This window comes from Arachis duranensis, chromosome 10 (assembly GCF_000817695.3).
Source record: "Arachis duranensis cultivar V14167 chromosome 10, aradu.V14167.gnm2.J7QH, whole genome shotgun sequence".
Taxonomy (NCBI): Eukaryota; Viridiplantae; Streptophyta; class Magnoliopsida; order Fabales; family Fabaceae; genus Arachis; species Arachis duranensis.
In genome coordinates, this window is record NC_029781.3 from 54,579,399 (window position 1) to 54,590,296 (window position 10,898).

At 38.1% G+C, this 10,898-nt stretch overlaps 1 non-coding gene across 1 annotated transcript; it reads right to left on the minus strand.

The window, feature by feature from the left end:
• Positions 1-7,253: 7,253 nt before the first annotated feature.
• On the minus strand, positions 7,254-7,357 carry LOC127743670 (small nucleolar RNA R71). Its single transcript, XR_008005054.1, has one exon. It is a non-coding gene; the product is annotated as a small nucleolar RNA R71 (small nucleolar RNA).
• Between the last annotated feature and the right edge of the window lie 3,541 nt (positions 7,358-10,898).

The following is a 10,898-nucleotide window of genomic DNA, read 5'->3' on the forward strand; positions in this document are numbered from 1 at the left end:
TTATCTTGTACCTCATGACATTTTCAGATCTGAATTACATACTTTTTGATGGCATGAGTCTCCAAACTCCATTGTTGAGGGTGAGGAGCTCTGCAGCGTCTCGACGAATTAATGCAATTGTTTCTATTTCACTCAAATGTGTGCATGGTCCGATCTAAGATGTTTATTCATGCTTAATTATGAAAGAGGTGATGATCCGTGACATTCATCACCTCCCTCAATCCATGAACGTGTGCCAGACAAACACCTCCGTTCTACATCAGATTGAATGAGCTTCTCTTAGATTCCTTAATCAGAATCTCCGCGGTATAAGCTAGAATTGATGGCGGCCACTCTTGAGGATCTGGAAGGTCTAAACCTTGTCTGTGGTATTCCGAGTAGGATTCAAGGATTGAATGGCTGTGATGCGCTTCAAACTCACGATTGATGGGCGTGATGACAAACGCAAAAGGATCAATGGATCCTATTCCAACATGATCGAGAACCGACAGCTGATTAGCCGTGCTGTGACAGAGCATCTGGAATGTTTTCACTGAGAGGATGGGAAGTAGCCACTGACAATGGTGACACCCTACATACAGCTTGCCGTAGACGTGCTTTACAAACAATTGAGTTGAATATTACATTGCAGAAATTCAGAGGACAAGGCATCTCCAAAACTCCAACATATTTCCCATTATTGCACAACAAGTAACGATTTTATTCTCTTTTATTTTTCCAATCTAATAATTCCAACTGATAATTTTGATTGACATCCTGACTAAGAATAATAAAATAAATATAGCTTGCTTTAAACCAACAATCTCCGTGGGATTCGACCCTTACTCACGTAAGGTATTACTTGGACGACCCAGTGCACTTGCAGGTTAGTTGTGCGGATTGCAAAAAGTGTTATTGCAAAATCTGAGTTAGGCTGAAAAAGGACTGCTGATGCTGTTGGATTCTGACCTCCCTACACTCGAAATGGATTTTTTGGATCTACAAAACTCCAAATGGCACGCTCTCAACGGTGTTCGAAAGTACACATCCAGAGCTTTCCAGCAATATATAATAGTCCGTACTTTATTTGAGATAAGACGATGTAAACTGACGCTCAACGCCAATTCCATGCTGCATTCTGGAGTCAAACGCCAGAAACACGTCACGAACCAGAGTTGAACGCCAAAAACATGTTACAACTTGGCGTTCAACTCCAAAAGAAGCCTCAGCTCATGTAAAGATCAAGCTCAGCCCAAACACACACCAAGTGGACCCCGGAAGTGGATTTATGCATCAATTACTTACTTCTGTAAACCCTAGTAGCTAGTTTAGTATAAATAGAACTTTTTACTAGTGTATTAGACGTCTTTGGATTATCTAGTCTTGGACTATCTAGTTCTTTTGACCATTCGGTCTTTCATAGGGGGCTGGCCATTCGGCCATGCCTGGACCTTCATCACTTATGTATTTTCAACGGTGGAGTTTCTACACACCATAGATTAAGGGTGTGGAGCTCTGTTGTACCTCAAGTTTTAATACAATTACTACTATTTTCTATTCAATTTGATTTATTCTTGTTCTAAGATACTATTCGTACTTCAACATGATGGATGTGATGATCCGTGACACTCATCATCATCCATCCTTATGAACGCGTGCCTGACAACCACTTCTGTTCTACAAGCAAGAGCTAGGATGCGTATCTGTTGGATTCCTGATACACGATGCATGGTTGCCCCTCGCCTGACAACCGAGCCTTCCATCCCGTGAGATTAGAGTCTTCGTGGTATAAGCTAGAATTGATGGCGGCATTCATGAGAATCCTGAAAGTCTAAACTTTGTCTGTGGTATTTCGAGTAGGATTCTGGGATTGAATGACTGTGACAAGCTTCAAATGCACGATTGTTGGGCATGATGACAAACGCAAAAGAATCAAGGGATTCTATTCCGACATGATCGAGAACCGACAGATGATTAGCCGTGCGGTGACAGAGCATTTGGACCTTTTTCACTGAGAGGATGAGATGTAGCCATTGACAACGGTGATGCCCTACATACAGCTTGCCATAGAAAGGAGTGACAAAGATTGGATAAAAGCACTAGGAAAGCAGAGATTCAGAAGGAACACAACACCTCCATACACTTATCTGAAATTCCCACCGTTGAATTACATGAGTAACTCTATCTTTATTTTTTGCTTTATTATTTATTATTCGAAATCTCCATAACATTTATTATCTGCCTGACTGAGATTTACAAGATGACCATAGCTTGCTTCATACCAACAATCTCTGTGGGATCGACCCTTACTCACGTAAGGTATTACTTGGACGACCTAGTGCACTTGCTGGTTAGTTGTGCGGAGTTGTGACTAAGTGTGATTCACGTTTGAGAGCGCTACCAAGTTTTTGGCGCCATTGTTAATGATCATAATTTCGTGCACCATCCAGCAATGGTGCCAAAAAATTGACAGAGGAAAATTGTCAGTTAGAAATTTTCACAAAATAATCTCGTCAAAGTATAGATCCAAACTAATAAACAACCCTCAATCAAAGTTTAATTTGTTTGTCACTTAAGTTAAACCAATAAAAACTTTAACCCTCGGGTCGTCTCTCAAAGGAATTGCTGGGAAGTGTGCATATTATTGGTTATGGGAAAGTATTTTTGGGGTTTTGAGATTGATAAACAAGAAATTAAAGCTAACAAGTAAGAAAGGTCTTGGCAAGGGTTGAGAATTGGAATTCCTATCTTCATTGTCATCCTCAATTGTGATGGTAAGTGTAAATTATTCTCACTTAGTTAACCTCTAACAAATGAAAGAAAAGTCAAGTGAATACAATTAACTTGAGTTCACAAGTCCTAGCCAACTCATAGTGAAAGAGTAGATTTAGTGAAATTCAAGCCAACTAGCAACCTTCAATTACCAATCAACAAGAGATTTTGACAATTCAAGAGTCTTTAAATTACCAACCCAAGTCAAGAATACAAAAACCTACTCTAAAATCCAACTAAGCATTTTATCAAACACTTGGAAGGTATAAAATGAAAGCATGGTAAAATTACAAGAATAATAAAATCTAACACTACCAAATGCAAGATAAAAATAATAGTAACTCAGTTAAATAATAAGAAAAGAAACATGAAAAGGAATCAATTGCATTAAAGAAAATGAAAATTAACAAGATTTCAATAATATAAAAGTAACAAAATACAAGAAATACAAAATAAAACTAAGAAAGCAAGGATGTAGTAACAACAATTTGTAATGAAAACTAAATCAAGACAAGAATTAAAACTTAAAGCTAAGAGAAATTTAATCTAATCTATCTTAATTCTAGAGAGAAGAGAGAGCTTATCTCTCTAGAATATACCCTAAAACATGATTTTAACTAAACTTAATTGCTCTCTGATGAGCGGATAATTTATACGCTTTTTGGCATTGTTTTTAGGTAGTTTTTAGTAAGTTCAAGCTACTTTTAGGGATGTTTTCATTTGTTTTTATGTTAAATTCACATTTCTGGACTTTACTATGAGTTTGTGTGTTTTTCTGTGATTTCAGGTAATTTCTGGCTGAAATTGAGGGATTTAAGCAAAACTCTGAAAAAGGCTGACAAAAGGACTGCTGATGCTGTTGGAATCTGACCTCCCTGCACTCAAAATGGATTTTCTAGAGCTACAGAACTCCAAATGGTGCACTCTCAACGGCATTGGAAATAGACATCCAGAGCTTTCCAGCAATATATAATAGTCCATACTTTATTCAGGAATTGATGACGTAAAGTGGCGCTCAACGCCAAGTACATGCTGCTGTCTGGAGTCAAACTCCAGAAACACGTCACAACCCGGAGTTGAACGCCAGAAACACGCTATAACTCGGCGTTCAACTTCAAAAGAAGTCTCAGCTCGTGGATAGATCAAGCTCAGCCCAAACACACACCAAGTGGGCCCCGAAAGTGAATTTATGCATCAATTACTTACCTCTGTAAACCCTAATAGCTAGTTTAGTATAAATAAGACTTTTTACTAGTGTATTAGTCGTCTTTCGACCACGTTTCATCTTTGGTCTCAGTTTTGTTTTATTCTTCATCTTAGGAGGCCATTGATCACGTTTTGGGGGGGCTGGCCATTCGGCCTTGCCTGAACCTTTCACTTATGTATTTTCAATGGTGGAGTTTCTACACACCATAGATTAAGGGTGTGGAGCTCTGCTGTACCTCAAGTTTCAATACAACTGCTATTATTTTCTATTCAATTCTCTTTTATTCCTATTCTAAGATATTCATTGCACTTCAACTTGATGAATGTGATGATCCGTGACACTCATCATCATTCTCACCTATGAACGCGCGTGACTAACAACCACTTCTGTTCTACCTTAGGCCGGGCACATATCTCTTAGATTCCCCAACAGAATCTTCATGGTATAAGCTAGATAGATGGCGGCATTCATGGGAATCCGGAAAGTCTAACCTTGTCTGTGGTATTCCGAGTAGGATTTCGGGAATCCGAAAAGTCTAACCTTGTCTGTGGTATTCCGAGTAGGATTCCGGGATTGAATGAATGTGACGAGCTTCAAACTCCTGAAGGCTGGGCATTAGTGACAGACGCTAAAGAATTAAGGGATTCTATTCCAACCTGATTGTGAACCGACAGATGATTAGCCGTGCTGTGATAGAGCATAGGACCATTTTCACTGAGAGGATGGGATGTAGCCATTGACAACGGTGATGCCCTACATACAGCTTGCCATGGAAAGGAGTAAGAAGGATTGGATGAATGTAATGAGAAAGTAGAGATTCAAGAGGAGCATAGCATCTCCATACGCCTATCTGAAATTCCCACTATTGATTTACATAAGTATTTCTTTCCTATTTTATTTTCTGTTTATTAATAATTTTCGAACTTATCATAAATCAATTATTATCCGCCTGACTGAGATTTACAAGATGACCATAGCTTGCTTCATACCAACAATCTCTGTGGGATCGACCCTTACTCACGTAAGGTATTACTTGGATGACCCAGTACACTTGCTGGTTAAGTTGAACGGAGTTGTGATCACATGTGCCATTACCAGGGATTATTAAGATCCCAATTCATCATACCATGATCTCTTTGGGGTATTTTTGATAGAGCCAATATTTAAATTTCATACAAGTACAAAGAGACCAACTTTGAGGATCACAATTTCGTCCACCAAGTTTTTGGCGCCGTTGCCGAGGATTGTTCGAGTATGGACAATTGACGGTTCATCTTGTTGCTCAGATTAGGTAATTTTCCCTTCAAAAAATTTTCAAAAATTTTTTTCAAAATTTCTTTTTTTCTTTTTCGTTTTTCCAAACTTTATTTTCAAAAAAATTAATAAAAATAAAAAAATATTAGAAAATCATAAAAACCAAAAATATTTTGTGTTTCTTGTTTGAGTCCTGAGTCAATTTTTAAGTTTGGTGTCAATTGCATGCTTTAAAAATTTTTTCTTGCATTTTTCGAAAATTTCATGCATTCATAGTGTTCTTCATGATCTTCAAGATGTTCTTGGTAAATCCTCTTGTTTGACATTGATGATTTCTTGTTTTGTGTTTGTTATTTTTCATATGCATTTTTCATTTGTTAGAGTGCATGCATTAAAGATTTCCAAGTGTAGTGTCTTGCATGTTTTCTTTGCATCAAAAATTTTTCAAAAATATGTTCGTGATGTTCATCATGATCTTCAAGGTGTTCTTGGTGTTCATCTTGACATTCATAGTGTTCTTGCATGCATCATGTGTTTTGATCCAAAATTTTCATGTTTTTGGTCATAATTGTGTTTTTGTCTCTCATAATTAAAATTTCAAAAATAAAAAAATATCTTTTCCTTATTTTTCTCATAATTTTCGAAAATTTGAGTTGACTTAGTCAAAAATTTTCAAAATTAGTTGTTTCTTACAAGTCAAGTCAAATTTTCAAAAATTTAAAAATCTTATCTTTTCAAAAATCTTTTTCAAAAATCATATCTTTTTCAATTTTTCCTCTTTTTTCGAAAATTTCAAAAATCTTTTTCAAAATATTTTCAAAATCTTTATATCAAATTTTCAAAAATTAGCTAACAATTAATGTGATTGATTCAAAAATTTGAAGTTTGTTACTTTCTTGTTAAGAAAGGTTCAATCTTTAAATTCTAGAATCATATCTTGTAGTTACTTGTTAGTTAAGTAATTAATTTTAATTTTAAAAATTAAATTTTTTTCAAACATATCTTTTTATCACATCTTTTTATCTTATCTTTTTATCATATCTTTCTCAAAATTTTATCTTTTTCAAAAATTTGATTTTAAAATATCTTATCTTCTTACCTTCTTATGTTTTCAAATTTGATTTTAATATCTTTTTCAACTAACTCTTTGACTTTTTGTTTGTTTCTTATCTTTTTCAAAACCAACTAACTACTTTTCCCTCTTCAATTTTCAAAAATACCTCTCTCTTTTTCAAAAATTCTTTTTAATTGTTTTAAGTTTTAATAATATCTTATCTTTAATTTTCAAAATTACTAACCCCTTTTTCAAAATTATTTTCGAAATTCTCCCTCTCTTTTCTTATTCTATTATTTATTTATTTACTAACACTTCTCTTCACCTCTTTTCATCTAAAAATCCAAACCCATTCTTCTTCACTCTTCTCCCCTTTCTTTTTCTACTAACATAAAGGAATCTCTATACTGTAACATAGAGGATTCCTCTTCTTTTCTTGTTTTTTTCTCTTTCATATGAGCAAGAACAAGGAAAAAGGCACTCTTGTTGAAATTGATTCTGAACCTGAAAGGACTCTGAAGAGGAAACTAAGAGAAGCTAAACAATCCAGAAACAATCTTTCAGAAATTTTCGAACAAGAGAAGGAGATGGCAGCCGAACCCAACAACAATAATGCAAGGAGAATGCTTGGTGACTTCACAAAACCAACGTCCAAATTTGATGGAAGAAGCATCTCCATTCCTGCCATTGGAGCCAACAATTTTGAGCTTAAGCCTCAACTAGTTGCTTTAACGCAACATAACTGCAAGTTTTATAGGACTTCCATATGAAGATCCTTACCAGTTTTTAACTGAGTTCTTGCAGATTTGTGAGACTGTAAAGACGAATGGAGTAGATCCTGAAGTCTACAGGCTCATGCTTTTCCCTTTTGCTGTAAGAGACAGAGCTAGAATATGGTTGGATTCACAACCTAAGGATAGCCTGGACACCTGGGATAAGCTGGTCACGGCCTTCTTGGATAAATTCTTTCCTCCTCAAAAGCTGAGCAAGCTTAGAGTGGATGTTCATACCTTCAAACAAAAAGATGGTGAATCCCTCTATGAATCTTGGGAAAGATACAAGCAGTTGACCAAAAGGTGTCCATCTGACATGTTTTCAGAATGGACCATATTAGATATATTCTATTATGATCTATCTGAATTTTCGAAAATGTCAATGGACCATTCTGCAGGTGGATCTATTCACCTAAAGAAAACACCTGCAGAAGCTCAAGAACTCATTGACATGGATGCAAATAACCAATTCATGTACACTTCTGAGAGGAATTTCGTGAATAATGGGACACCTCAGAGGAAGGGAGTTCTTGAAATTGATGCTCTGAATGCCATATTGGCTCAGAACAAAGTGTTGACTCAGCAAGTTAACATGATTTCTCAAAGTCTCAATGGATGGCAAAATGCATCCAACAGTACTAAAGAGGCAACTTCTGAAGAAGCTTATGATCCTGAGAACCCTGCAATAGCAGAGGTAAATTACATGGGTGAACCTTATGGAAACACCTATAATTCATCATGGAGAAATCATCCAAAATTCTCATGGAAGGATCAACAAAAGCCTCAACAAGGCTTTAACAATGGTGGACGCAATAGGCTGAGCAATAGCAAGCCTTTTCCATCATCTTCTCAGCAACAGACAGAGAATTCTGAACAAAGCACTTCTAATTTAGCCAATCTAGTCTCTGATCTGTCAAAAGCCAATTTCAGTTTCATGAGTGAAACAAGATCCTCCATCAGAAATCTGGAGGCACAAGTGGGCCAGCTGAGTAAGAAAGTCATTGAAACTCCTCCCAGTATTCTCCCAAGCAATACAGAAGAGAATCCAAAAGGAGAGTGCAAAGCCATTGATGTAATCAATATGGCCGAATGCACAAGGGAGGAGAAGGACGAAAATCCTAGTGAGGAAGACCTCCTGGGACGTGTCTCAAGCAAGAGGGAGTTTTCTATTAAGGATCCAAAGGAATCTGAAGCTCATATAGAGACCATAGAGATTCCATTAAATCTCCTTCTGCCATTCATGAGCTCTGAAGACTATTCTTCCTCTGAAGAGGATGAAGATGTGACTGGAGAGCAAGTTGCTCAATAATTAGGAGCTATCATGAAGCTGAATGCCAAGTTGTTTGGTAATGAGACTTGGAAAAGTGAACCTTCCTTGCTCATTAGTGAACTAGATACCTGGATTCAGCAAATTTTACCTCAAAAGAGACAAGATCCTGGCAAGTTCTTAATACCCTGTACCATAGGCACCATGACCTTTGAAAAAGCTCTATGTGATCTGTGGTCAGGGATAAATCTTATGCCACTCTCTGTAATGGAGAAGCTGGGGATCATTGAGGTACAACCTGCCTTGTTCTCATTACAATTGGTAGACAAGTCATTAAGACAAGCTTATGGAGTAGTAGAGGACGTGTTAGTAAAGGTTGAAGGCCTGTACATCCCTGCTGATTTCATAATCTTATACACTAGGAAGGAAGAGGATGAGTGCATCATCCTTGGAAGACCTTTCCTAGCCACAGCAGGAGCTGTGATAGATGTCAACAGAGGTGAATTACTCCTTCAATTGAATGGGGACTACCTTGTGTTTAAGGCACATGGCCATCCCTCTGTGACAAAAGAGAGTGAGCACAAAGAGCTTCTCTTAGTTCAGAGTCAAGAAGAGCCCCCACAGTCAAACTCTAAGTTTAGTGTTGGGAGGCCACAACCAAACACTAAGTTTGGTGTTAAAACCCCATATCCAAACTCTAAGTTTGGTGTTGGAACTATACAACATTGACCTGATCACCTGTGAGGCTCCATGAGAGCCCACTGTCAAGCTAATGACATTAAAAGAGCGCTTGTTGGGAGGCAACCCAATTTTTATTTATCTAATTTAAATTTTATTTTATTGTTATTCTGGTTTTTATTAGGTACATGATCATGTGGAGTCATGAAAAAATATAAAAATTAAAAATAGAATCAAAAACAGCAGAAGAAAAATCACACCCTGGAGGAAGGACAGACTGGCGTTCAACGCCAGTAAGGAGCATCTGGCTGGCATTCAACGCCAAAACAGAGCATGAATCTGGCGTTGAACGCCAAAAACAAGCAACATTCTGGCGTTTGAACGCCAGGAATGTGCCTTAAGGAAAGCTAGCGCTGAACGCCAGTAACAAGCATGGAACTAGTGTTCAACGCCAGAAATATGCTACACATGGGCGTTGAATGCCCAGAGTGTGCATCATCTCGGCGTTTAAACGCCAGAATGGTGTGCAAAGGCATTCTACATGCCTAATTGGTGCAGGGATGTAAATCCTTGGCACCTCAGGATCTGTGGACCCCACAGGATCCCCACCTAACATATTCCCACCTTACCTCCTAATCTTATAAAACTCTTCCCCATAACACACTTCTCAACAACTTCAATCTCTCTTCCCAATTACCCCCTTCACCACTCACATCCATCCACTCTTCCCCATAAACCCCACCTACCTTCAAAATTCAAAAACACTTTCCCACCTAATCCCACCCTAAATGACCGAAACTACACCCTCTCCCCTCCCTATATATACCCTTCCATTCTACTTCATTTTCACACAACACAAACCCCCTCTTCTACACCTTGGCCGAAAACACCATCTCTCACTCTCATCCATATTTTCTTCTTCTTCTTCTTCTTCTCTTCTTTCTTCTCTTGCTCGAGGGCGAGCAAAATTTTAAGTTTGGTGTGGTAAAAGCATAAGCTTTTTGTTTTTCCATTACCATCAATTGCACCTAAGGCCGGAGAATCCTCTAGAAAAGAAAAAGGGAAGACAAAAGCTTCCACCTCCGAGTCATGGGAGATGGAAAGATTCAGCTCCAAAAGCCATCAAAACCACTTCTATGATGTTGTAGCAAAGAAGAAGGTGATCCCTGAGGTCCCTTTCAAGCTCAAGGAGATGTACGCCCCTACACTAGAATGGTCAACTTTAATCAAAGGTTGGACCAAGTCCTTACGGACATATGTGTGGAAGGAGCTCAATGGAAAAGTGACTCCAAAGGCAAGCCAGTTCAACTAAGAATACTGGACCTCAAGCCTGTGGCTAGAGGATGATTGGAGTTCATTCAACGCTCCATCATTCCCACTAGCAACCGATCTGAAGTTACTGTGGATCGGGCCATCATGATTCAAAGCATCATGATTGGAGAGGAAGTAGAAGTTCATGAAGTCATATCCAATGAATTCTACAAAATAGCCGAAAAGCCCTCCACCATGGCAAGGCTAGCTTTTCCTCACCTTATTTGCCATCTATGTTACTCAGCTGGAGTTATCATAGAAAGAGACATCCCCATTGAAGAGGATAAGCCCATCACCAAGAAGAGGATGGAGCAAGCAAGAGAGATCTTCCACGGATCTCAAGAGATGCATGAGGAAGCTCATCATCAAGAAATCCCTGAGATGCCTCAAGGGATGCACTTTCCTCCCAACAACTATTGGGAACAACTCAACACTTCCTTAGAAGATTTGAGCTACAATGTGGAATAATTAAGGGTGGAACATCATGAGCACTCCATCATTCTCCATGAAATAAGAGAATATCAAAGAGCAATTAGGGAGGAGCAACAAAGGCAAGGAAGGGATATAGAAGAGCTTAAGGACATTGTTGGTCCTTCAAGAAGA